Source organism: Lepus europaeus, chromosome Y, assembly GCF_033115175.1.
Source record: "Lepus europaeus isolate LE1 chromosome Y, mLepTim1.pri, whole genome shotgun sequence".
Taxonomy (NCBI): domain Eukaryota; kingdom Metazoa; phylum Chordata; class Mammalia; order Lagomorpha; family Leporidae; genus Lepus; species Lepus europaeus.
The window spans coordinates 22,060,510-22,086,531 of NC_084851.1; the positions used below are offsets into that span (position 1 = coordinate 22,060,510).

The 26,022-nt window shown below is 39.7% G+C and overlaps 1 pseudogene; it reads left to right on the forward strand.

Moving 5' to 3' along the window:
* Window positions 1–18,738, forward strand: part of LOC133754147 (nuclear receptor subfamily 2 group C member 2-like) — a 685,228-nt pseudogene extending 666,490 nt beyond the window's left edge.
* The last annotated feature ends 7,284 nt before the right edge of the window (window positions 18,739–26,022 follow it).

Below are 26,022 nucleotides of genomic sequence, written 5' to 3' on the forward strand. Positions count from 1 at the left end.
TGAAATAGCAGCCAAGGGTACTTGATCAAGAGAGCTATGGAAATGGTTATTATAGCATGCATCCCTAGAAACAACATGGATTCTCAGATCAAAGAAGCAGTACTCAACTGATGCAATCTGAACACTTAAAGGTCAGTTAATAAGACGAGTGAGAGCACGTGTTCCATCAGTCATATTTCTGTTGTTCCTGTACATAAGTCAGTTTTCAAACACAAATCTCACTTGATTGAAGGAGATGACAAGTTCCAAGATACGTGTAACATCACATAAGCATATATGTTGACATTCTTCCAGTCTCTAACTAAACCAATCTGTCACATTTACATGTGGTAGTTGCACAGTGAGGGGAGATAAATGCCCTAATATTTTTGTCCTGTATATCCTAAGTATAAAGTGGAATCACAGTCCTCTTTTAGAGTAATTGTGCATGGGGCACTGGTAGAAAACAGTGCTCTAGTCCAAGGCCCATTTTCAAAGAGTCTACTGGTTCCCCAAGCCCAGCAATAGCTAATTTCCCTGGTCTCAAATTGTATAATTGGAAGGGAAATACTGAGTAATGGGAAGAATTTCAACATCAGATTCATGGCCTATAGCGTAAGAGTAAGTCCAGGTGAAATCATCTAGCCATTCTTCCAGCCATAACTAAGTCAAAATCTATGTGACAATCAGAAGCAATGGATATTAGATGATATTCAACTATCAATTTTGAAAGTTGAGATAATGGTACTGGATTTATGTTTTTAAAAAGTATTATCTGCTTACATGCTACCCTTAAAAGCTAAATAAAGCAGGAGGCAGAGATGGTGAACCCAACATATCCAGATTTATTTCATCAGTTGAAACATTATAAAGCAAGATACTGGAGAATGATGTTAGGCTATCATAAATTCCATCCATGCCAAGGATCAGAAATAGTAAATGAGATGTGGGAAAGAACAACACCAGAGATGTAAAACATGACCTTAATAATGATGACCATAAGAGTATCCTAAGGGCTAGTCTGCCTCTTAATGACCCAGCAGGGCTAGTGCACTGCACTAATGAATTAAAGACCAAGTGGCCTATGATTCAGTTCCCAATACGGCCATGATTATCTATGCCATGAGCCAGTAAGCAGGTGACTGTCATCCAAAAGGATGCCTGTGTGGTTCCAGGCCTAGTATGCCAGGGGCCAGCTACTGGTGACTATCTGGGTAGATGGGCCACCTGGATGTCAAGGAAGTACTAGAGAAACCCATGAGATTTACCTGAAATGAGTCATCTTAGAAGCCCCCCTCATCACCACATCAGTAGAGAGCGTTCTGACTTTGTTGTGGATGGCCAGATTGGGTGCCAGCCTGTGGATAATGGATGGAGAGAAGTCAGGGAGAACAGCACCTGGTGGTATACTGGTTAGGGAGCACAGCAGTAGGCTGCTGCTCTGAAGATTCCTTGGATGGTTGTGCCTGGGAACTTTAGGGGCTGTGATCATCAGAGCCAGGAGAGTGGGTTTGGCCTCCAGTGGGAGTCCTCATAAAATAATAGATGAACCAGCATTTGGGCATTTCACTTAAGATAGATCTTTAGAGGCCCACATCCTGTGTCTGAGTGCAAAGGTTTGAGAACCCTCCCTACTAGCAATCCAGTTTCTTGCTAAAATGAACTCTAGGAGGCAGCAAGTGATAGCTCAACTATTTGGGTCTCTGCCATCCAGACTGAGTTCTGGGATCTTCACCTCAGACTGGCTTAGTCCAGCTGTTGTGAGAATTTGATGAGAGATTCAGTGGATGGAATATCTGTCTTAGTGCCTTTAAAATTAAAAAAAAAACTGATTAAAGTTTTAATAAACTGCTGAGCCCAAATGTGGCAGAATGGGACTTTTCTGGTCTTCTTCCTGTCCCACTAGGATGGCAGTCAGATAAACTCTATGAAAAACACCTAAATGCCTCAGCAGCTCTTTTCTCAATCATGCACCATCATTTGATGTAAGAAAATGTATGCTGCAATATGCAATTTGTCAGTCTTCAAACAAGCATTCTGCACCTAGGACACCATCAACTGCTTTCGAGATGATCTTGGCATCTTTTCAGTGATGGCTATCAGCTCTCCAGTCCCTGTCTGTTGAGTTACAGATCACTACCTGTCAGGAACATATGTGCAGCAGGTGTGTGTTTCTCACAGAGTCTTTGTCTTGGGTCTTTGAACAGGCTTTGTATTTCCATCTCTATCAAAGGTCATACCTTGGTATGGAGTTCCTTGGTACAGGCAGCAATCTTCCTCTTCCTAACTGGTAGTAGATGTGGCCATTGCTTATGTGCTAGGCTGCAACAGTAAGAACCTGAAGTTCAGGCAGCAGTCACCTGGTGCTCTCAGAATCACTATTCCACAGCTCCCAAAACTCTTGTGTATGCAGTTTAGAGGGCCTGAGTCTCAAATAATCCCATAGGATCAGTCATGCTTATAGATTGCTGCTGGAAGCACACAACACACATCATAGGGTGTAAGATATCACTTAAGAAGCTGTAGTGTCTAACTGGGAATGCATGAAGACCTTTCATGTAGAGGATATTGAAGATTCCCCAGGAAAACTGTCACAATAATCAAATTCAACAAAGTTTCAGAATGCAAAATAAGCATAATAAAAATAGCTGCATTTTTATACACTAAAAGTGAACAATCCCAAAAGGAAATACCAAGGACAACTGAACTTTCAGTAGCATCAAATGGAATAAAATAATTAGGAATAAATTTAACCAAATAAATAAAATATCTAATCACTGAAAACTACAAAGGATTACTGATAGGAATTAAAGATGCCGAAGTAAGTGGAAATATATCCTGTGTTTGTGTATTATAAAATATATATAAGAAATCAGAATCGGGGCTGGCTTTGTGTTATAGTGGGTAAAGCTGCTGCCTGCGATGCAGGCATCTCTTATGAGAGCTGGTTCAAGAACTGGCTGCTGCACTTCTGATCTAGCTCCCTACTAAAGCACCTGGGAAAATCAGTGTAGCATGGTTTAAGTTTTGGGCTTATGGCACCTACATGGGAGACTCAGAAGAAGCTGCTGGTTTGGCCGCAGCACGCTACCGCGGCGGCCATTGGAGGGTGAACCAACGGCAAAAGGAAGACCTTTCTCTCTGTCTCTCTCTCACTGTCCACTCTGCCTGTCAAAAAAAAAAAAAAAAAAAAAAGAAGAAGCTGCTGGCTTTGGCCTGTTTCAAGCCCAGCTGTTGCAGCTATTTGGGGAGTGAACTAGTGGATGGAAGATCTCTCTCACTGTATTTTAACTACGTCTTCCAAAATTTTTTTAAAAAGAGAAAAACTTTCATTTAAAATGAAATCAATGTGATCTGAAGTGATATATAAATTCAAAATATTATTTATAACATTCCAATACTTACTTTTAGCAGAAATTAAAAAAAAACTATACAGAAAATTCACGTGGAATGTCAATGATTTGTATACACAAAATGCTACTAAAAATATGATAAATATCAGAGGTTTCACATTCCCTTAATTCAAAAGCAAAAGTCATGAAAACAATGCATTATTACCGCAAAAACAGATAGACCAAAGGAGCAGACTAGAGAGGTTAAGTGTGGGCATTCGGCCCATCATTGAAGATGCTGGCTAAGATGCCTTGACTCCATATTACAGTTCAGTGTTTAGCTTGGAATCCTGACTCCAGGTTCTTGTCAATTTGGTCTCTGGGAGGCAGTGGTAATGGCACAACTGGCTCGCTGCCACCCAAATAGGAGGCCTTAATTGTGTTTCTGACTTCTGGCTCTGGTCTCAGTTCTAGCCCAGACCTAGTTACTGCAGACATTTGAGAAGTGAACCAGAAGGTGAGAACTCTATCTCTCTGTAGTTGTCAAATATAAACAAAGAAAATGTTGCAGATAAATAATTAATGTAATAATTTATGCTAGTAAAAGGAAATCAATTTTTTTTGACAGGCAGAGTGGATAGTGTGAGAGAGAGACAGAGAGGAAGGTCTTCCTTTTTGCTGTTGGTTCACCCTCTAATGGCCGCTGCGGCCGGCACATCTCGCTGATCTGAAGCCAGGATCCAGGTGCTTCTCCTGGTCTCCCATGGAGTGCAGGGCCCAAGCACTTGGGCCATCCTTCACTGCCTTCCCGGGCCATAGCAGAGAGCTGGCCTGGAAGAGGGGCAACTGGTATAGAATCCGGTGCCCCAACTGGGACTAGAACCTGGTTTGCCGGTGCTGCAAGGTGGAGGATTAGCCTGTTAAGCCACGGCGCCAGCCTAGGAAATCAAAATTTGATAACCTCATCGATAGAGGAAAAATTTTGACTAATGCAGTTTAAGATTAAAACACTAAACAAACTAGGAATTGAAGAGAACTTCAAGAAGGGCACCTAAGAGAAATCTACAGTAAACTCCTATAAGATGAAAACAAACCACAAATACTCTTAGAAGTTCTACTCTTTGAAGTTTTACTCAACAATGTATTAGAGGATTCTGCTAAAGACTTCATAATAAAAAATTAAACTCTCCAAATTAGAAACAAAAGAGCAAACTTGGCTTGTAATGCCTAACACATAATCTTGTATGTAAAATATATCCTAAGGAACTCACTATAGACCCACTGAAAGTAAAATTCAGTAATGTTGCAAAATATAAAAGATTCAAATATCAATCATATTTCTGTTTTGTAGCAATGAACATTCTGAAAACATAATCAATGAGAACATTCTCTGTAGCATCACAGAACGAAAATAGCACTAAGGAATTAAAATAAGACCATGGATTTTATACTAAAATTACAAAATATAATTAAAAAGTATAATAAAATGAAGCAGTGATTTCAGTAAACATTTTAATATTACAAAAGAGGTATGCTTAAAGTTAGTCATTGTGGAAATGCAAATCAAAGCCTCTGGACAATCCAACTTCACATTCAGTAAAATGACTAATTCAGCCATAGATAAACAAACTTCCAATAAAACTGAAAGACCACTAGGAAAAATAATTTGGCATTTTCTCAGCATGTTTTACATGGGATTATTTATTTGCTCAGCAGTTTCCTTCCAAGATACATCACTAAAAGACACAAAGCCCCATGCACCCAAATACTCAGTTCAGCAATATTCATGAAACCCAAATGTGAAAGCAACCAAAATACTGATGTGGAAAAACAACAACATGTAGTATATCTTTTATAATGCTATACTCTTTAGAAATCAAAAATAATTATGAAATGACAGACTACAAAAGTAATGAAACTCAAAAAAGGGAAAAAAGAGATAAAAGAAATCAAAAGCAAAACCACACATACTGTAACACTATTTGATTCCAATTATGGGACAGTCCAGAAAAGGTCACTCTCTGGAGACAGAATTTGGATTAAAACCTGTATAAGACTGATAGTCAATGAAGAGGTACTGTAAATAATATGACACATTTGTGGGATTAATGAAAATGGGCTTATCTTATACTGTGCTTATGACTATATAACTCACAAAGTAGTACAAAGCATAGAACACACACTGAAAACATGGGACAGTTAGGACTGCACAGACAGGCTCATGAGTTTGGGCTTCACAGAAGAAACTAAAAAACAATAAATATGAGGGGGCTTCAAGTATTTTGTGGAACATGAAATTAAAATATGTTCATTTTAGTTCAAAAATATTTGAAACCATGAATATGAGTGGATTTAAAATTCATGGACAATATTTTGTATGAAAGAACTATACATTTGTTTCAAGAAGTTTCTGCATCAAAATTAACCCAACATTTAATTCCATATTTTTGATATTGCCCTAATTCTAATTAATTTCATGTACACTTTAAGAAATGATTTATTTTTTCTTATATGAAACAGTTTAAAATATTAGTCATTAATTTAAGGTAAAATACTGCCTCCTGATTGCTCCACTTAACATGACAAAATGTCAGTTCATGTGTTCTAGATTACATTTGTATTAATAAACTACTTCCAAAGATCACATTAATTGTGATACTAATTTAAATATTTCAACAACTTGTAACATTATACATCAAGTAAAATGTTGTTTTAATTTTTTATTGACAATAATTGTACATATCTATGGAATACAGCAAGAGATTTTAATCCATGTGTACTGATCAAATCAGGATAAACAACACATTCCCTTCTCGAACATTACAATTCACAATTCTATTTGTTCATAAAATATAAGATTATGGACTATAGTTACTCCAATATGCTATGTAACACTAGGTACTTACTCCTATAATTTAACTCTGAATTGATACCAATTATTTCATGTAGTTTTTTACAAATTCATTAATTAATCAGTGTGGAAGAAAAAGAGACATGGACAGACACAGAGAGGAATAGAGAACACCCTCATCCATTTGTTCACTTCACAAATGCCCAATACAGCTATGGCTGTGCCAGACCAAGCTGAAGCCAGGAACTCAACCCACATTTCTCAGGTTAGTGGCAAGGATTCACTACCTCAACTATCACTGCCCCCCATCCAGGACCACACATGAGCAGGAAGCTGGAAGTGGAAGATATGACTTTAGCCCAGACACTCCAATATGGGATGTGGGCATCCTAAACAAGGTTGTAACGCAATGTCATTCCTCCAGGAAAGTTTTGAAGTACCTCCACATCTCTGACATGCAGAGAGGGGGCACAGCCCCATGAGCCCAACCCCATCACTGCACAGTCTGTTTCTCCCCAACATCACAAACTCTCCTCATGTACCTCTCCCTGAATGCTCCCCTTCTGAGGTCTCCCAATACAGCCAGGTCAGAGCAGCAGAGCACAGCAGGATGGGCCTGAGAGATGAGACAGCAAGTGAGGGGAAAACTGGACTCTGCCATTTTCTACCTCATCACTGCCCAGCTCCAGGCACAGCATCAGGGGTGCTGGATCCAGCAGGTGAGATTGGGTTCACCAAGTGTACTCACTGGACATTTTGGGGGCCAGCATTGGAGGCAGGGGCAAATTGGCCATCCACATGCCAGAATCTGAAAGTGAATCATTATATTACACCACGCCTGAAAATCAATCCAAATGGATTGAAGGCTTACACAGAAGATCTCAGGACTTAAAGCTCCTTAAATACTGGGAGCAAATTCATTGGCTTTAGCCTCAGCCATACTATGGATATGACACCAAATGCACAGGTGACAAAAGCAAAAATAAGGAAGTAGGATTGCAAAAAAAAAAAAAACAAAATAAAAATGGAATACTTTCATTTTCATTTGGAAAATATAATATATAGTGAAATAAGTCAGTCTCAGAAAGACAAATACTAAATGAACTCCCTGATCTGTGGTAACTAAAGTATGCCTCAAAGGTAATCTATAGAAATGAAAGTGACACTTTGAGATGTAATGACTGAATAGTCCTTGTCCCCACTGTTGAGGGACAGTGTTTTTTTTTTTTTATGCTATTTGTTTAATTCTTTATTTCATGTAGGGTTAATATTTTGTGTTTAAAGTTAATAGAAAATATATATTAGATAAATCTTAGCAAAAAATAAGGTTGGGAATAGGAGGGGGAATAGCAAGAAGTGTGGGGGTGTGGGTGAGAGGGAGGGCAGGATGGAAAGGATCACTATGCTCCTAAATTTGTATTTACGAAATGCATTAAACTTGTATATCTTAAATAAAAGGTTTATAGGTTTAAAACAAAGCTGAAGATGTCACCAGTGCTGTGGCATAGCAGATAAACATAAAAACCAGCCCCCTACAGTGCTGGCATCCCATGTGGGAACCGGTTTGAGTTCTGGCTGCATCACTTCTGAAACAGTTCTCTACTATGGCCTGGGAAATCAGTAGAAGATGGACCAAGTGCTTGGGAGACCCAAAAGAAACTCCTGACTTGTGGGTGCAGATCAGCTCAGCTCTGCCACAGCAGCCATCTGGGGGGAGTGAACCAGAGGATGGAAGACTTCTCTTGCTGTCTCTCTGTAACTCTCCTTTCAAATAAATAAATATTTTTTGAAAAACTGAAGAAAGAGTCTGCATACTAACAGAAAAAATTAAAAGAGAAATAAAGGGGAGAAAATCTTGGCAGATGATAGTAAGAGTAATGTAATAATATATAGAACATACATATCACAAAAGCAAATACTGTATAAAAATGGACAAAGTATTTGATCAGATTTTTCCAATCAACAAATGCAAGCAATCATGAAAAATGGCTCAGCAATGCTAATAAAGACCATAATGCCCACTACCTCACATAGGCTACAAAGATATTATCAAAAAGTAAAATAAAATTAAAAATGTCAAATGCTGAATCAGATGTGGAGAAAGGAAATTCTGACATTTTTTCACAATTTGGATCCAAAAGTATTGATGTGGACATTACACTATTTGGAATATCATAGAGAATGATAAATACCACATACTCTCATGTATAAATGGAATATAATAAAGTCAAATTAAAGACAGAAGAATGGTGGTTACCAGGGGCCTGAGAGTGGAGGAAATGGAAAGATGTTATTTGAACAATACACATTTACAATTATGGGATAAATTAACTCCTTGAGCTATAATATAAAACACAATAATGAGATGAATACAGCGTTAGATACAACTTATTCATATCTTAAGTACTCCATTAAGAACTATGTAAGTTGATGGACATGTAAGTTGGATTGTCCTAATAACTTCATGATATATATGCACAAGGGGACTCCAAAAGTTTTGTGAAAATGGGTTTAAAAATAATCTTAATTTTCCATATATTTTTGAAATTCCAGTAAAGTATTAAAATATCAGGTTGCACGCCTTCAATAAAAACAAATTTTGTCAACTGTACTCAAATAATCTTGAAAAATTACCCTGTTAAAATACAAATTTAAAAAAAGTGAGGAATCTAAGCTTTACTTTATATCATTGAGATTGGAAAGGTTATCATGGAAGAGAAATCGTTTTTAAAACATTCATTAATGTGACTGAAGTTTCTATTTTAGAAGTTGAAACACAGATGACAGCCTGTTAAGGGAACGTGTACATGATAAAACGACATTCAAGTTTCAAACCACAGTGTCCTCCTGCCCCACTAAAACCTGGACCAAAAGCCTTGAGTCACACAGCTTTGATTTAACTTGCCTAGTCTATAACACTGATATCAGACTTCCAGAACCAGCTATGCTGAGAGGTCAGAGTTTGTGAAATGAGAGCCTGCATCTGACATAAACAGAATAAGGTCAGCCCAGGGATGAAAAGAGGAACCGAGGACCCCATAGAGGACAGCCGCTCGCCTGCACGCACCCTCCCACCCCCAGCACGGGTTCTCCCAAACGACCACTCATCCCCACTGCACAATCGAGGAAGATGGGCGACTGCTGCCACCCAGCTGCCCAGAGATGGTTGCCGGGCTGACAAGTCTCTGTGAGGAGGGGACAGGAAGCCCGGAGTCCCAGGTGCCAGTCCAGCCCTACACCGCGGACCAGCGGGGGGTGAAGGAAGTGAGGTGCTAGTAGTGACATGAGGCCCAGGGACAACCCCTGGGAGCCCTGGGAGTCCTTCCAGGCAGAACATCAACTTCTGCCAACCCTGCTTCCCCTCCCCGCACTCCCTGTCCCGCACACTCACCTCTGCCAGGCGTCCTGCATAAAGGAAGATCAGAAAACAGACGGATGCTCCTTACCGTCGGAGGTCCCCATCCGTGAAAACTCCTCCCTGGACCTCTCTCCACCGCAAAACCGGAAGACTACTATGACGTAAAGATCCCGCGTGATTATGTGTTGTTTACACAAGCGCCCCTGATTGGACAGTTTGGGTAGCCAAGGGCACACACTACGTCATAAAGAACGGAGCCAATCAGTACCCTCCACAGCGCAGACGCACATCTTCAGGGATCACAGGGGAGAAAAGTAGGTGCAGTCCTGGGTTAGTTCTGACACTGAGTCCTCACATCACCTGCCAACAGAGGAGGGGTTTTCACCTCCTGGTCCTGCCACCTGCTGGCCCCTTCTGCCTCCCTGGTCCCTGTTCCTGAGAGGATCCTGCCTGGGGGTCGCAGCAGCCGACTTCATTCAGGTCAGTTAAAATTTAGGGGCTGCTTATTGACATCCGAGCCTTTCCTTTTTATGATATATATGGGGCATGTTTTTCTTTTCATTCATTTTTAATTTAATTTTAAGAATATTTAAAGATATCGAATACTTTCATCCTTTTTTTCTATTTCTCTTACAGACTTTTTTCTAGTCTGCCTATTGTCCTTTAATATTATTTTCTATTCCTTGCTGGATTTTATATAGTTATATATTTATATATTTTATGTATTATTTATATATTGATTTTTCCATTAATTTCATTTATCCCTTGTATGTGTTTTTAGACTTCATAGTTCATCTCTGTGTAAAAGCAACATCCAATACAGTCACATTTTGTTACTTAGAAGTTGATCTTTGCACCTTATAGCTTCTTTTACTGTTTTATTTCCCTTACTACTCCTGTACTAGGAAGTTGAAGAGAGATAGTACAGCTAGCATGGTCTGGGTTTACTCCCAGGAGGGGGAAAAATCCACTGATCCTGTATTAGTTGCACTGTTTTTGTAAGTTCCTTTCAATCTTGATCAGAGTAATGAACTCACTGGCTTTTATTATTTCAATATTCTGCTAGCAGTTTTTAATTTTTTTACTAGATACTGAACCTTATTAAATGCTTTACGACATGTATCTACATGATGATGTGGTTTTTCTTCCTGTAATTTTTACCTACCTGAATGACTTGTCTGAGAACTTTAACAACTGTTTCATTTTTTATTATATCTTGCTTGCTATTGATGTTTTCTTATGTGGTTTAATTTATTACATTATTACTTTGCTTTGGATACCTCTAGCTCAGTTTATGAATGGATGCTTTTAAAAAACAATTTTTATTTCATAGCCTGGTCCACTTGCTTCATCATCAAAGTAACATTGATTTTCCAAAGGAAATTTAAAAATGCTCTCTGCTTATTTTTACTTTGGATAGGTCTGGGAAATGTAGATCTGTTTTTTCTTCCTTAAAACTCTGGAGCATTCTGTAAATCTGGACCTGAAATTTTACTGTGTGACTTTTTTCTTGGTTGGTTGTTTGGGATTTTCAAAATGTGATTCAACTTACTGGATTTATATAGGAGCTTTCCTGTTTTATGTTTTTTTTTCAACTTTTATTTAGTGAATATTAATTTCCAAAGTATAGCTTATGCATTACAATGTTTTTTCCCCCATAACTTTCTTCCCACCCACAACCCTCCCCTCTCCTGCTCCCTATCCCCTTTCATGCACATCAAGATTCATTTTCAATTATCTTTCTCAGATATTCAAATGTAGACACTTCCGTATGTACTACTGATTACCTCTGCATTATCAGCCTATAAATCACTCTCATAACAAATATAATTGCTTTGATTTTCATTTTTTTGGATTTTTTTGTTTGTTTTAGTTTGTTTTTTACTTTATGGGGCTGCCTGTTAATTGCTAACTTGTATTGAAAATGAGATTCATATATCTGAATTTTCTATAATTCATTCTACATTCTGGAGTGGGCTGAATGTCAAAAACTCTGACCTCATAGAGCATATTTCAACAAGGTAGCACAAAATAAAATGTTGTGTAAAAATAGTTTGTTTTTAAAGTGCTCTAGAGAAAAAAATAAAATGTTGTAATGTGTCTGGTCCTAGCATAGGGGAAAATGTTAGTTTAGCTATAATAGTTTAAAAAACTTCACTAATTGGTAATATTTAATATTAAAACATAATAATAGAGTAACTTTAAGAAACTAGGAAAAGAACATTTAAGTTCAATAGACAATAAAGTTAAAGATCTTAATTAGTGGAGAAAAATGTGGGTATGTAATCAAAAAATAGAAGATAATTGAGCTGGATCATGAATAAAATGTGAAACATGGTGACTATGGTTAATAAAAATGTATTGTAATCTCCAAAATTGCAGAAAAAATAGATTTAAAAACTACTGCCTCTTAAAACTGTGCAAGATGATATATGTATTAATTTATTGCTTGGTCATTCTACAATGTGTACATATTGCAGAACAATGCAGACAATGATATTTCAGATAGTTCATGCAAAATGGAATAAAGAGATTATTTTTGTTGGAAAAGATTTGAATCTATGAATAGATTTTTATAATAAACATGTTCTATTAGTTTTTATAGACCACATACATACATAGATTTCAAAATTTCTTCCACTAAAATAAATTTAGCTTTGAGTTCTTTTTCCCTCAAACTTTTTTTTTGACAGGCAGAGTGGACAGTGAGAGAGAGAGAGAGACAGAGAGAAAGGTCTTCCTTTGCCGTTAGTTCACCCTGTAATGGCTGCCGTGGTAGCGCGCTGCGGCCGGCGCACCACACTGTTCTGATGGCAGGAGCCGGGTGCTTATCCTGGTCTCCCATGGGGTGCAGAGCCCAAACACTTGGGCCATCCTCCACTGCAATCCCTGGTAACAGCAGAGAGCTGGCCTGGAAGAGGGGCAACCTGGACAGGATCGGTGCCCCGACCGGGACTAGAACCCGGTGTGCCGGCGCCACAAGGTGGAGGATTAGCCTGTTGAGCCACGGGGCCGGCCTCCCTCAAACTTTTTGAAATACCCATTGTTCATAATTAAAATGCAATTTTAGCTTTTTCAAATGAATAAATAATTAATAAAAATAAAATTAGAATCTATTGGTGGATTTGAAGCATGGAGGGCTTTTTTGTCTTTGGTGTTTTTATGAGATCACATAGTTTGTTGAGATTGGACAGTAGTGTCAGGTCCCATTAGGAGACTAATCTTGTTTGGTTCACTTTCTGGGGACATACCTAATCCTGTGCTGATGGAGATTTGAATGTTGACCTCCATTTTTGTTCCTATTTATTTGTTGATTTATTGCTATTACAAGTAAACCTGTAAGGAACATCATCTGCAGATGTCTTTGTGGATTCTGTTGCCTTAGCATAAATTCCTAGAAATGACATTATTAGGTCAAAGAGCACAAACAGTCTAATCTTCCCTCATACAAGGCATCCTATTCTTAGAGTCATGGTGCTTGAGCTGTGGCTATTTGAGAAAAGGTCAAGTTGTAGCCATTGTTATGGAAGCAGTGATCCTGCCTTCCTGTGCTTTGATTAGGAATCATAGCTTGAGCATTACTAATAGCCTCAGCTAACAAGGGAAGTTTTTCTATTCAGTAGAATGTTACTACAATAATGTAGAAGTCAATTGAACAGTTGACACTCTTAAATCAACAACAGAAATCACTGTGCACTTATTCCCCATGTAGGACCTCTGTCCTTAATGCATTTTACTATGAGAATTAATGGTAAACTAGTCTTTTTTTAAACTTTTATTTAATGAATATAAATTTCCAAAGTACAGCTTATGGATTACAATGGCTTTTCCCCCCCATAACTTCCCTCCCATCCACAACCCTCCCCTTTCCCGCTCACTCTCCCCTTCCATTCACATCAAGATTCATTTTCAATTCTCTTTATATACAGAAGATAAGTTTTGTATATATTAAGTAAGGATTTCAACAATATTTTTTCACTTTCTGTTGCTATGTGGGATAAACTAGTCTTAAAACAGTACTTTATACTTTGTGTGTCTGTGTGGGTGCAAACTGCTGAAATCTTTACTTGGTATAGAGTTGATCTTCTGTATATAAAGATAATTAAAAATAATTCTTAATGAAGAATGAGATGAGAGAGGGAGTGGAAATGGGATGGTTTTCAGATGAGAGGGTGATTATGGGGGAAAAAACTGCTATAATCCAAAAGTTGTACTTTTGAAATTTATGTTTATTAAATAAAACTTTTCTATTAAAATAATGGAGAAGTCAAATTAGAATTACGAGAGGCATTTTGTGAAGCCTAGAGATAGGACTAGAAAATAATCAGTGTATGGCCCATGCCACAGTTCACTAAGATAATCCTCTACTTGTGGCGCCAGCCCCCCGGGTTCAAGTCCTGGTGGGGGTGCCAGATTCTGTCCTGGTTGCTCCTATTCCAGTCCAGTTCTCTCCTGTGGCCCAGGAGTACAATGGAGGATGGCCCAAGTTCTTGGGCCCTGCACCCGCATGGGAAACCAGGAGAAGCACCTGTCTCCTGGCTTCTGATCAGTGCGGTGTGCCAGCCCTAGCTCACTGGCTGCAGTGGCCATTGGGGGGTGAACCAATGAAAAAGGAAGATGTTTCTCTCTCTCTCTCTCTCTCTCTCTCTCTCTCTCTCTCTCTCTCTCTCTCACTGTCTAACTCTGCCTGTCAAAAAAAAAAAAAGAGAGAGAGAAGAAAAGCAAATAATCTGTAATTATTGGGGAATTGTTTAAAGATCGTTGAGAGTGGAAATTTATATGATAGCCAAGTGACCTTATGCACTTGGTAACAAGAAGGAAATAACCACAATATACAACATACATAGCAATTTGTCATTTTATTAGTTAATTTGGGAAGCTTTTATGTGTCTTTTGAGTAAGGCATTCAGACTTAGAAAGATGGAACATTTAGTTGAATTTGAATTTCGGCTGGTGCCGTGGCTCAACAGGCTAATCCTCTGCTTAGCGGCGCCGGCACACCGGGTTCTAGTCCTGGTCAGGGCACCGGATTCTGTCCCGGTTGCCCCTCTTCCAGGCCAGCTCTCTGCTGTTACCAGGGAGTGCAGTGGAAGATGGCCCAAGTCCTTGGGCCCTGCACCCCATGGGAGACCAGGAGAAGCACCTGGCTCCTGCCATCGGATCAGCGCAGAGCCAGCAGTGGCGGCCATTGGAGGGTGAACCAGCAGCAAAAGGAAGACCTTTCTCTCTGTGTTTCTCTCTCTCCCTAGCCACTCTGCCTGTCAAAATTAAAAAAAAGAATTTGAATTTCAGTTAAATAACATAAATATTAGTATAACTGTGTTCCACACAATATTAGGGTGTCCCGGACTTTATAAAGCAGGCCACCTCTGTAACAACACAATATGTGATACACATACTGCACAAACACACTGCCTTCTACTCAAACATGTTTACCTGTAACATATAAAGATTTAGCCTTAAAACTTTCTTCCTTTTGAAGGATATTTTGTAGATAAAATATTCCAGGATAATCTAAGAGAATCCAGACTAAAAAGTAAGACTGAGGTGGAATTGGGTATAGCTGGCCTTTGTCTCCTGCAATTCAGTGAAATAGGGGCCTTCATTTTGGCATAGTGGGTAAAGCTACAAGCAGCAATTCCTGCCCCCAATATAGGTGCCAGTTTGTGTCCTGGTGGCTTCACTTCTGATCCATCTCCATGGTAATGGCCTGGGAAAGCAGCAGAAAATGGCCTGAGTGTGTGGGTCACCACCACCCATATGGGAGACCTGGATGAAGCTCCTGGTTTTTGCATGACCCGACTTGGACATTGCAAGGAGTGAACCCACAGTTTCAGGGTCTTTATGTATCTCTCCCTGTAACTCTGACCTTCAGCTAAATAAGTATATCTAAAAAAATCAGTGAAATGTTAATAGGAATATTGACTTGGTTTCTTCCCAGGACATGCCTGTTATGTGGGAAGGTTGAAGTAAGCATTGCTCATTAAATGGTATAGGACTTCATTGCTGAATAAAAATAAATACCATTAACTCATGAATTAAGGTAACTATGTTACATAAAGAATGTTTTAATATTGGAAAAAAATCATACTATATCTGCATAATGAAATCTGGGATGATATGATTAGACTTTAAAGAATTCATGGAAAATATGTATTATAGAAAAACTGCATGGCATGGTTGGCCCTGAGAAGAGGAAGAACATTCATGCTCCTCTTCCCGGTGCCCAGGCTGCAGGGGCTACAGCAATGGGGTCAAGAACTCTGACCTTTCACTGACAAAAACAATAACAGTTTCCTCCTTCCCCACAACCCTTGTGGGACCCCCAGCTCTGCTCCTCCCCCATACAGTTCAGTGTCTCCTCTCTCCTCTGGAACATTGACCTCTTGGGAAGTCATTTGTAAGTCATTATGAACACCCACTAATTCCAAAATTTGTGCTGATCCCTGAATATAATGCCAAGTCTTGTGAACAGAAAGTTTTTGATTTAATTTATAACAAGTCATTGTGGCTGTCTCTGTAGAACTACCATTTGTACATAGGATATCAGCCTGAGGAACAGAGTGTCTACTCAGCATTTTAGGCATAACATGGGTCTTGCAAGTAAGGAGAGTCAGCAACTTCCTAGATGGGTGGTGGGAGTTTATTTTTCTCAGAAAATGCTATATAGTAGCCTGCCCTTTGGGATCATTTTAATGTAGATACTCTACTTCTTGTTTATTTAAATGTAGTATGAGGGTATGGTACTCTACCCCAGCAATAGCTTAACACTGTTTTCTGCCTTCCTTATTAAGAATCATAATCATAGTTAAATAAGGTGTGATGAAGTTATGAAGTACATGAGAGAGATGGGTATACTCTGACTGCTTCTGGATTTTGGTTCATTATTCCCAAAGGTTGTTTTTTGGTAGGGGCGATAAGTAATTGTGTTTCCTTTTCTCGGATTTTATCTATGTAGTTCCATTTTATCCAAAACTTTATCAATTGAAATACTTCCTGAGCCTGAAGAGTAGCCATTCTTATTGAATTAAAGTGGAATCTCCCTCCAATAATTGAAATAAAGGACTCATTTGAGCAGTAGTAATGGAAAAATATGGTCTACACCAATTAATATGCCCTAGGGCTTTTTTTAGCTCATTTAACTTTAAAGTTTTCTTTAACTCAAAGTGGGGTTTTATAGATCTTATGGCTGTGTCAGTAATTATTGTTCCCAAATATTGCAAAGGTTTCTACTTTTGTACTTTTTCTGGTGCTATGTACAGTCTGTTTATACAGCATACCCTGAAGGTCACAACAGGGTTTGTCTAAGTTATCCTCATCTGGATGTCCTACCAATATATCATCAATATAATGAATGGGGAAAACTGTGGGATATAGGCAAAGGAAAGGTTGTGCAGCCCTTATTAACATAATACTGGCATATATTAGGACCATTTTACATTTCCTTGGGGAGGACTGTCCACTGATATCAGGGTGTAGGGATACTATTATTTAACTGGTGCACTGGAAATGTGAATCACTCTTTGTCTTTAGGATGGAGAGAAATAGAGATAAAGCAATCTTTTAAGTCCAAAATAATGATATGGTAATGAGCAGGGATAGCAGAAGGAGATGGAAGTGCAGGCTGCTCATACCCATCTTTTTCATGACACTATTAAGAGCTCTGAGGTCATGTAATAACCTAAATTTGCCCGTCTTTTTTTCAGTATTACAAAAATTGGTGCTGGCACCGTAGCTCAGTAGGCTAATCCACCTTGCGGCGCTGGCACACCGGGTTCTAGTCCCGGTCGGGGCACCGATCCTGTCCCGGTTGCCCCTCTTCCAGGTCAGCTCTCTGCTGTGGCCAGGGAGTGCAGTGGAGGATGGCCCAAGTCCTTGGGCCCTGCACCCCATGGGAGACCAGGAGAAGCACCTGGCTCCTGCCATTGGATCAGTGTGGTGCGCCAGCCACAGCATGCCTACCGCGGCAGCCATTGGAGGGTGAACCAATGGCAAAAAGGAAGACCATTCTCTCTGTCCTTCTCTCACTGTCCACTCTGCCTGTCAAAAAAAATTGATGCGTTCCACAGACTCACTATTGGCTCTATATGTCCCAGTTTTAATTGGTTCCTTAACCAAATGTTGAAGAATCTTCAGTTCTCATTCATGGGCCAATGCTCAACCCATGCAGGGGTATCTGAAGTCCACTGTAAAGGAAGAGGCTATATGTTTGACAGTGGCCCTTAGAATTGGGGGTAAATATGAACTGATGAACTAGTGCAACCCTTTCTCTGGTGATCCATAGTATCGTCACACAGCGCCTGATAATCCATAGTGAACCAAGCTCCCTGACTTGCTAGTACATCCCTTCTTCACAAATTTGTACTAAGTCCCTTTGAAATGAGTGGTTGAAAATGCTGTTCACTTCTCCTACAGCCAAATTCCCTATTGCTCCACGCAGTGTTCTGTGAAACTAGGACAGAGTTCACTGTGTCCAACCCCCTCTTCACTTCCTCAAGGGTTGATTGGCCATGTTAGACATAGAGCCTCAAACTTGTCAATACTGTGGATGTCTTGATTCCCAACACTCTCCACCATTCTGGCTGCCATTATCAACCACCTGCATAACAGCATCCAGGAAGATACACTTTCTGTCTACTGGATAAAACAGGTCATGGAGCACATCTGGAAGCTGTAGGAGTTCTGTAACTGCATGACAAAGCTGGATATAGGCAGCTATGAATATGCATCCCTTAAAGTTATAGTTCTCTTTAGCCCTGAGCATCCAGGTTTGACTTTGTATTGCTATGTGGGGGCAAACTGTTGAAATCTTTACTTAATATATACTAAACTGATCTTCTGTATATAAAGAGAATTGAAAATGAATCTTGATGTGAATGGAAGGGGAGAGGGAGCAGGAAAGGGGAAGGTTGCGGTTGGGAGGGAAGTTATGGAGGGGGGAAGCCATTGTAATCCATAAGCTGTACTTTGGAAATTTATATTCATTAAATAAAAGTTAAAAAAAAGAAAATTCAAGGAAAAAGCACAGATGGAGTTACAGTATTATAATCAGAAAACTTACTTGGAACAGACCTACCAATTGGCCCAGTATCCAGGTTCATGAGCTCCAACATAACAGAAGAACATTTTTTTTTGCTGATCTCATTTGCAATGTTTTGATAGACAGCATAATAATAACCTATATCCTCAAGATGAAGACCGCAGAGTACAACAGCTAGATCCCAGGATCCTGCCTATAGTGCACACCTCATGCCTACCCAGAAGCACAGGATCCTCCAGACCAACCAAGACACAAATGAGATAAAAATAGTGGCATTTTGGCTTATGATGATAGTCTCGGTTCGCTAGCCATTTCCTACATGGTTTCTTCTCATCAGTTAACCCCAAACAACCACAACTAAAAGACTAGTGGATCTGTTCATGCCTAAGAAATATTTTAACGCCTTTTAATGAAATATCAGATTTTGGGACATTCTTTTAACTAAATTTGTATTTAGAAATTTTCAAAGGACAAAAAGCAAAAATGAAGTTTTATAATGTCAGAGATTGGTATTAAAGAAAACTAAAAGAAAAAATAAAAACTCTGTATGAATTTAAATAGTTTTGAAAAAATACACTTAATTCTACTTTTAATAAACCTTCTTGAAGCTCCCTTGTGTATGTATGTTAAGAAATCTTTGACCCCTATGCTCTTTTTTTTTTACCACCCTATTATTTAAAATGATATTCACTTGTTTTAAGCATGCACATTATGACTAAAAATAGTATAAAGCTTCACATCTGCAGCTGGTAAATATTGAATTTTTTAAATCAGAAATTTTATCAATGGGAAGTTAAAGATGTTGGTCATCCATTCTCTCCTAGATACTGAGCACTGTTTACCAACAAACTCACAGTGCCTAATTTTGTTCTCTAAATTGTTGTCTGCTGGAAATGCAAACATTGCAAATAGTATCTTCCTTGTGAAATTCAATTCTGATTAAAAGGAAAGCAAAAGAAATATCAGCACTGTTCACATTGAATTTATTATAAGATAAATAATACATTAACCCTCACCTACACCAGTTTACAATTCTGTTTCTTACTGTTTCATATTGTAAATTTTTAAAGCATTAAAAGATGGCAAAAATAAAATAAGGATCAATAAGAATCAAGGAAAATGCTTAGCAATCCTACTAATGTCAATGATGTTACTATATTAGTTAAAAAGTTCATAACAAGATGGAATTAAAAGATATTGTGCATTTCCCATGAACTTTGAAGTCCCATATTTAGCATAATCACTGCCATGGGCTGCTGGCCACACAGTCTGAGGTCAGAGAGCAAGTGATGAGAAGACCTTGATGTGCTTGATGCCCTGCAACAAACGAATGCCTGTGTGCTTCAGAGCCCTCATACTTGGGTTGGATTTCATGGAGTCTCCTACTGGTGCACTTGCTGCCTTCCTATGTGCAGTTAAATAACCCTCCCAGGCACCCAGAAGCTGCCTATGGTGTTAACTGAAATTTGGGATGGCATACAGGTCACCACTTCTGCCTGTGATGTGCTGGTGCCACCCTGGGATACAGTGTTCCTCAGTGCAGTAAGCGAGGGTACAGGTCCATTTCTGTGCCTTTCATGTTGGGCAGAGTGGGAAGACACAATCCTGTTTTACTTCTTCACGAACCCAGCACAAAATCCTAGATGTGAATTTAGGTCTCACCAGTTTCTGTTTAAAAGTGCTGACCTGTGGAGTACAATCTCGGTTGATGGCACTGATTTGGAAAACTCAGTACCTCGTGACTCAGCTCCAGGAGAAGTCTTCATAATGAAGTCTGCAGCCTCCCTTGCCAGTTGCATCTGATTCCCAGATCATGGAAACCATGGAGGTCAGCAGGAATCTTGCTTTTCAACTTTAGCATGTCAGAGCAAGTTAGCAAGAGAGTACTAGACAAAAGAAAACAGAAAAGCTGCCATCCATTCTTCAAGAGTGCCTCCCATGCCAGTGTGGATCACAAGGCTGATGGATGTCCCTCCAAGTTTTTGTGTATACAGGAAGAGAGAATAAATGCTGACTTCCAAGAAATCAGGTTTCTGTAGCTCAGCAGGAATTGATGGCTGAAGCGTACTGGACAGAGGTTCATCAGCCATAACAGTGGAAGTGAGAAAGCTCAGTGAGCTGGCTCTAAGCCTTTCCTCACACCTCTGCCAGCAGCTAAGCAGGCCTGCTCCAAAAAGAGTAGGGAGGAAGGAAAAGAGGACATACAGCACATTCTCAGACAAATCAATATTGACTGCTGATTTCACAAATGGGTCATTTTACTTAAAGTAAGCTTGCAGGGCTGTTGTCACACTCATTTGGGGAGTAAACCAGCGGATGGAAACCATCTCTCTCTCTCTCTCTCACTCTCTCTCTCTCTCTCTCCATTTTAATAAATAAATACTATTTTTACAAATAATACTTTTATCAACAGACTAAGTTTTAATTTAAATCTATGTGTTTTCAACTGAGAATAATTTTACATATGAAAAGAATATTGACAACTTGGTACATTTCATTTTCTTAAAATTGACCTGATTGATATTTTTGATCATATAACTCATGGATTTGCCTGAGAAGCTGGACCCAGTTGCATAGGACTCCCGGCCTTCTGGGAGCTCTCTCTGTTTCTGGTGGTAGATGTGGCATGTCTGCAGAAGGCCTACTCACCACCTTTCTCCCTTCTTTTCCAGATGAAGAGGGTGACAGGTGTGGACAGGGCTGGCAGTACCACATGTATCTGCCTCCACTTATTGCTCATTGTGGAGAATGAGTGATGTTTATTAAAATAATCTCCCTTGTTTTCACTAGTGAGACAATGAGGAGTATACAATTTGCATGAGTGATGTCAATATTTCATTTTAATTCTTGATATAAAAGTGCCTTCCCTCTGTCCTAGGAAAGATTTCTTGATGAAAGAATTTGGGCAACTTTGAATAAGGACAAAGCTCTGCCTTGAGATGGCTGCAATTTCAGGTGATATAACTTCCCTTTCCTGGGACTCATTTTCCTTATCTGGGAGGTGGGAGTTTTGGGTTGGCAGATGTCATGTTCCATGTTCTGAGGATATGAAGGGACTTTTAGTCATAAAGGGGCAATATGGGTCTGTAAATACCAGATATGGAGTGATGACACACAGTAGCTCTGTGTGAATGTGCAGTGCCCTGGTCCCTCATGCCTTCCCACCTCATACATCACCCACTCTAGCATATTACACAGCAGATATTCAGTGATGGCAAGAGGGAGCCATGAGTGGACATGTAGTTCCATGTTACTCATGACAAGCTCCCCTTACATATCACCCATTCTAGCACAACTCTTACAAGCCTATCATGGACAGAGGCACCATGCTGCTGCATTTTCCCCAGAAGGGGTTTGATGCTGTGGTGCAAGGCATGGCCCACGTGACTCTGGTGAGTACTCAGAATACACAGGTAACACTGGATCATGTGTGAAGAGCCACGCTGTATATTCCAGTGGTCTCTAATGATCACTCTATGTAGCTTAAAGACTTTGAAGGGAGGGCTTCTATTTTCTTCACTATTATCTATTAAGTTTGAAATCTTATAATGTGATGTTAATAAGCAAATATTACCTTTATTTTCCCCCAGAGGACATGAATCTGAATACACACTGATTTTTTTTGTATTTCAAACAGCAGTATAGATTGCAGTCCTCTTTAATCTGAGAAAAAAGACTTCATTAATATAATTACATTAAAGTAAATAAACCGCTATAATCCAAAAGTTGTACTTTCAAAATTTTTTAAATAAAGGTTAAAAAATACAAGGTAAAATGCATCAATGCTAAAAAAAATAGAGAGACCTCTAAAAAATCTTGGTTGTGCCTCTAGTCCTTGAATTGCTGCATAAACAAACCAAAACCCATTTCTTGTTAAAAGCTTAGCCAATTAGAACTGCGGATTAATTTCAACTTTACTGACCAGAAAACCCCCGACTAACCTCTGCCTAGAGAATTTACCAGTCAGAAACCTCCAAGTAACTTCTAACTAGGGATCCTCCACTTCAACTAAACATTTTATTTGTTTATCTTCAGTCAACTCTATTAAAGGTTCCCCTAATGCCCTCTTGGTTGAACCTGAACTACTTGTAATCTGGGGCTGCAAAACATATGAATCACTGAGTGCTCAGGTAAACTCTTAGAATTTCAATGTGCCTAGGTTTATCTCTTAATATCAATAAATTGGTATTTAAATACAAAAAATAAAGTAAACAGTACATCAAAATATGGACATGAAAACAAAGCATACCAAAAACTTACTCCTTTTTGGCCTTCATCTGAGTTCTGCTGGTACCTGAACTCCTATCACTGTTAAACATTTTGTTTCTTCCATAGCAGACAAAAGTCAAGTGGACAATCTAATAATTATTTATACCCTTTGAGATAAAATGAAAATCATGGGTGGTTGTGGACAGTGAACCCCTTAGGGACTTGTCTTATGTATTCCCAGTGTGATCCCAAATTTCAAATCAGCGCAATATGGTACACTAAAGAGCACTTAATAGAATATAACTTTAGGGATCATGGGAATTGAAATTCAGTCTCATTTTTGCCAGGTCATAGCTAGTGGCTGGGGAGGAGGTTTGAGCCTTCTGGGAACTTCCCTATTTTCACAGCTGTTTTGTTGAGAGATTTGGGGGTGAAATGCCTTGAGTATAGTAGGCACTTATCAAAGAGCTCTTCCAAGTATGTTCAACCATGGTGCTACTACTGTCTGGTTGAGTTTGAGAGAAATATTACATTTGGCTCCTTGGGCATTTCCCTAACACCTCTTCACTCAGATCCCCCCACCAATGCAAAATCAACAAAAGCAAGTTTTTCCATGAAGATGGCAGAATTCAAAAAAGGATTGATAGGAAAATACTCAGAGACTGCTTTATGAGAACTCATAGCAGAAACATGGGGAGCAAGAAATGGCTTTCATTATCCTGAATCAAAGTGTCCAAAGTCTGAAAAGCTATGGTGGGCCAAGCATTGTGGCACAGTAGGTTAAGCTATTACCTCTTGGATGAGCATCTGAAATGAATACTTTTTTGAGTCCAGATTGGTCCACTTCTGATCCAGTTCCATGCTATTGTGATTGGGAAAGCAGTATAAAGATGGCCCCAGTACTTGGGCACCTACCACCCATGTGAGAGACCTCACTTAAGATAACATAGGTGTTTTGGATTGATTTTTGCCATGTTTGCTTTTCAATTTTTATGATTTTTTCCCTTTCACTGCTATTTTCCTGGTTTGTTATGTAGCCTCATCATTCCTTTTTCCTTCTATGTTCTTGCTGGGGAGAGGGAGTTGGGGAAGATGCCTGCACTGACAGCCTCTGTGTGCATTCTATCAGGGATGTTCTAGGGTGTCATTTCTTGTTAGCTTCTTGCTAACTTTGTGGCCAGTCATTGGCTCCTAGGCAGTGAAGCTTCTGGAGGAGGCCCTACCTGTGAGACTTTGGGTATCAGCAGATAAGAATGACATGATCGTTAGTGAAAGAGTCAGTTCAATGGCACTGAACTTACAACACTTAGTGGGTAAAGCTGTCATCTGCACCACCAGCATTCCATATGGGTATCAGTTTGAGGCAGAGTTGCTCTGCTTCTGATCCAGCTCCCTGCTAATGTTCCTGGAAAGTGCAAAGTATAGCCCAAGTTCTTGGGCCCCTTCACTCATGTGGGAGATCCAGAAGAAACTCCTGGATCATAACTTCAGCATGTCCCAGTCCTGGCCATTTGAGGAGTAAACCATTGGATAGAAGTTTCTCTCTCTCTCTCTTACAAACACACACACACACACACACACACTTTCACATATATAAATAAATCTTTAAAAAGTAAAAAGAAAAATAATATTTCCCATGGAAATCAAAGGTAAGTATAACTAAAGACTTACTCTGGGCTGGCATTTTGGCACAGCAGGTTAAACTTTTGCTTGCAACACAGCATCCCATATGAGTATCAGATCAACCCTTAACTTCTCTGCTTCTGATACATCTCTCTCTCTTTTTCCCTCCCTCCTCTCTTTTTTTCCCTCCTTCCCTCTCTCTATCTTTCAAAGAAATATCTCTGAAAAAATAGCACAGAAGCCCACCCATCCCTTTCCCCAAAGTTACACTTCATCCCGAAATGAACATATGTTCTCATAATTGCTGCACTTGTTTAATTTGTTAAGAGTTACAGAGAGGCCGGCGCGCCGCGGCTCACTAGGCTAATCCTCCACCTTGCGGCACCGGCACACAGGGTTCTAGTCCCGGTCGGGGCACCGATCCTGTCCCGGTTGCCCCGCTTCCAGGCCAGCTCTCTGCTGTGGCCAGGGAGTGCAGTGGAGGATGACCCAAGTGCTTGGGCCCTGCACTCCATGGGAGACCAGGAGAAGCACCCGGCTCCTGGCTCCTGCCATCAGAACAGCGTGGTGCGCCGGCCGTAGCGCGCTACCGCGGCGGCCATTGGAGGGTGAACCAGCGGCAAAAGGAAGACCTTTATCTCTGTCTCTCTCACACTGTCCACTCTGCCTGTCAAAAATAAAAAAAAAATTAAAAAAAAAGAGTTACAGAGAGAGGTGGAGATACAGAGAGAGTTAGAGACAGAGAGGTTTTCCCTCTGCTGGTTCACTCCCCTAATGGCTACAATAGGCTAGGACTGAGCCAAACTGAAGTTGGGATCCAGAAGCTTCTTCCAGGTCTCCCAAGTGGCTGCACCTGTTTAATTTTACAAACTGGGTATAAGTACATTGTATTAGTTACCTATTCTTGTGTCACAATCTTCCTCCAAACATAGCTGTTTGTCACCCTGTGCAGTTCCTGAGGATCAGGGATAGATGAATAGCTTCCTGAGGGTCAGGGATGGATGAATAGCTGAGAAGGCTGACTCTGACCCTTGGTCTACAGACATCACTGCTAGTCTCTAACTTGGTGGGTGGCAGAAACCCTCCATGACTCATCATGTGGACATCAGCACCACTGCCTGACCCAGAGTGTGCTTGCAGATCCCATAGCAAGTCATCTGAAAGGGAGTGCTACTGAGCACCCAAGACAGAAGCTACCATATTTTTATAACCAAATCTTTTTTTGGTTTTTTTCTTTGTTTTATTACCATATTTTTAACTTTTATTTAATAAATACAAATTTTGAAAGCATAACTTTTGGATTATAGCAGTTTTTCCCCCCATAACCATCCTCCCACCCATAAGCCATCCCATCTCCTACTCCCTCTCCCAACCCATTCATCATTAAGATTCATTTTCAAGTATCTTCATATACAGAAGATCAATTTAGTATATACTAAGTAAAGATTTCAACAGTTTGTACCCTCACAGACACACAAAGTATAAAGTACTGTTTGAATACTAGTTTTACCATTAATTCACATAGTACAACACCTTAAGGACAGACTGTTGGCTTCACAAGGCAACTTTGGTGTATATAGGAAAGGAGTACAGAGGCTCAATACCAGCAAGGAGGCTTCTTTGTGAGTCA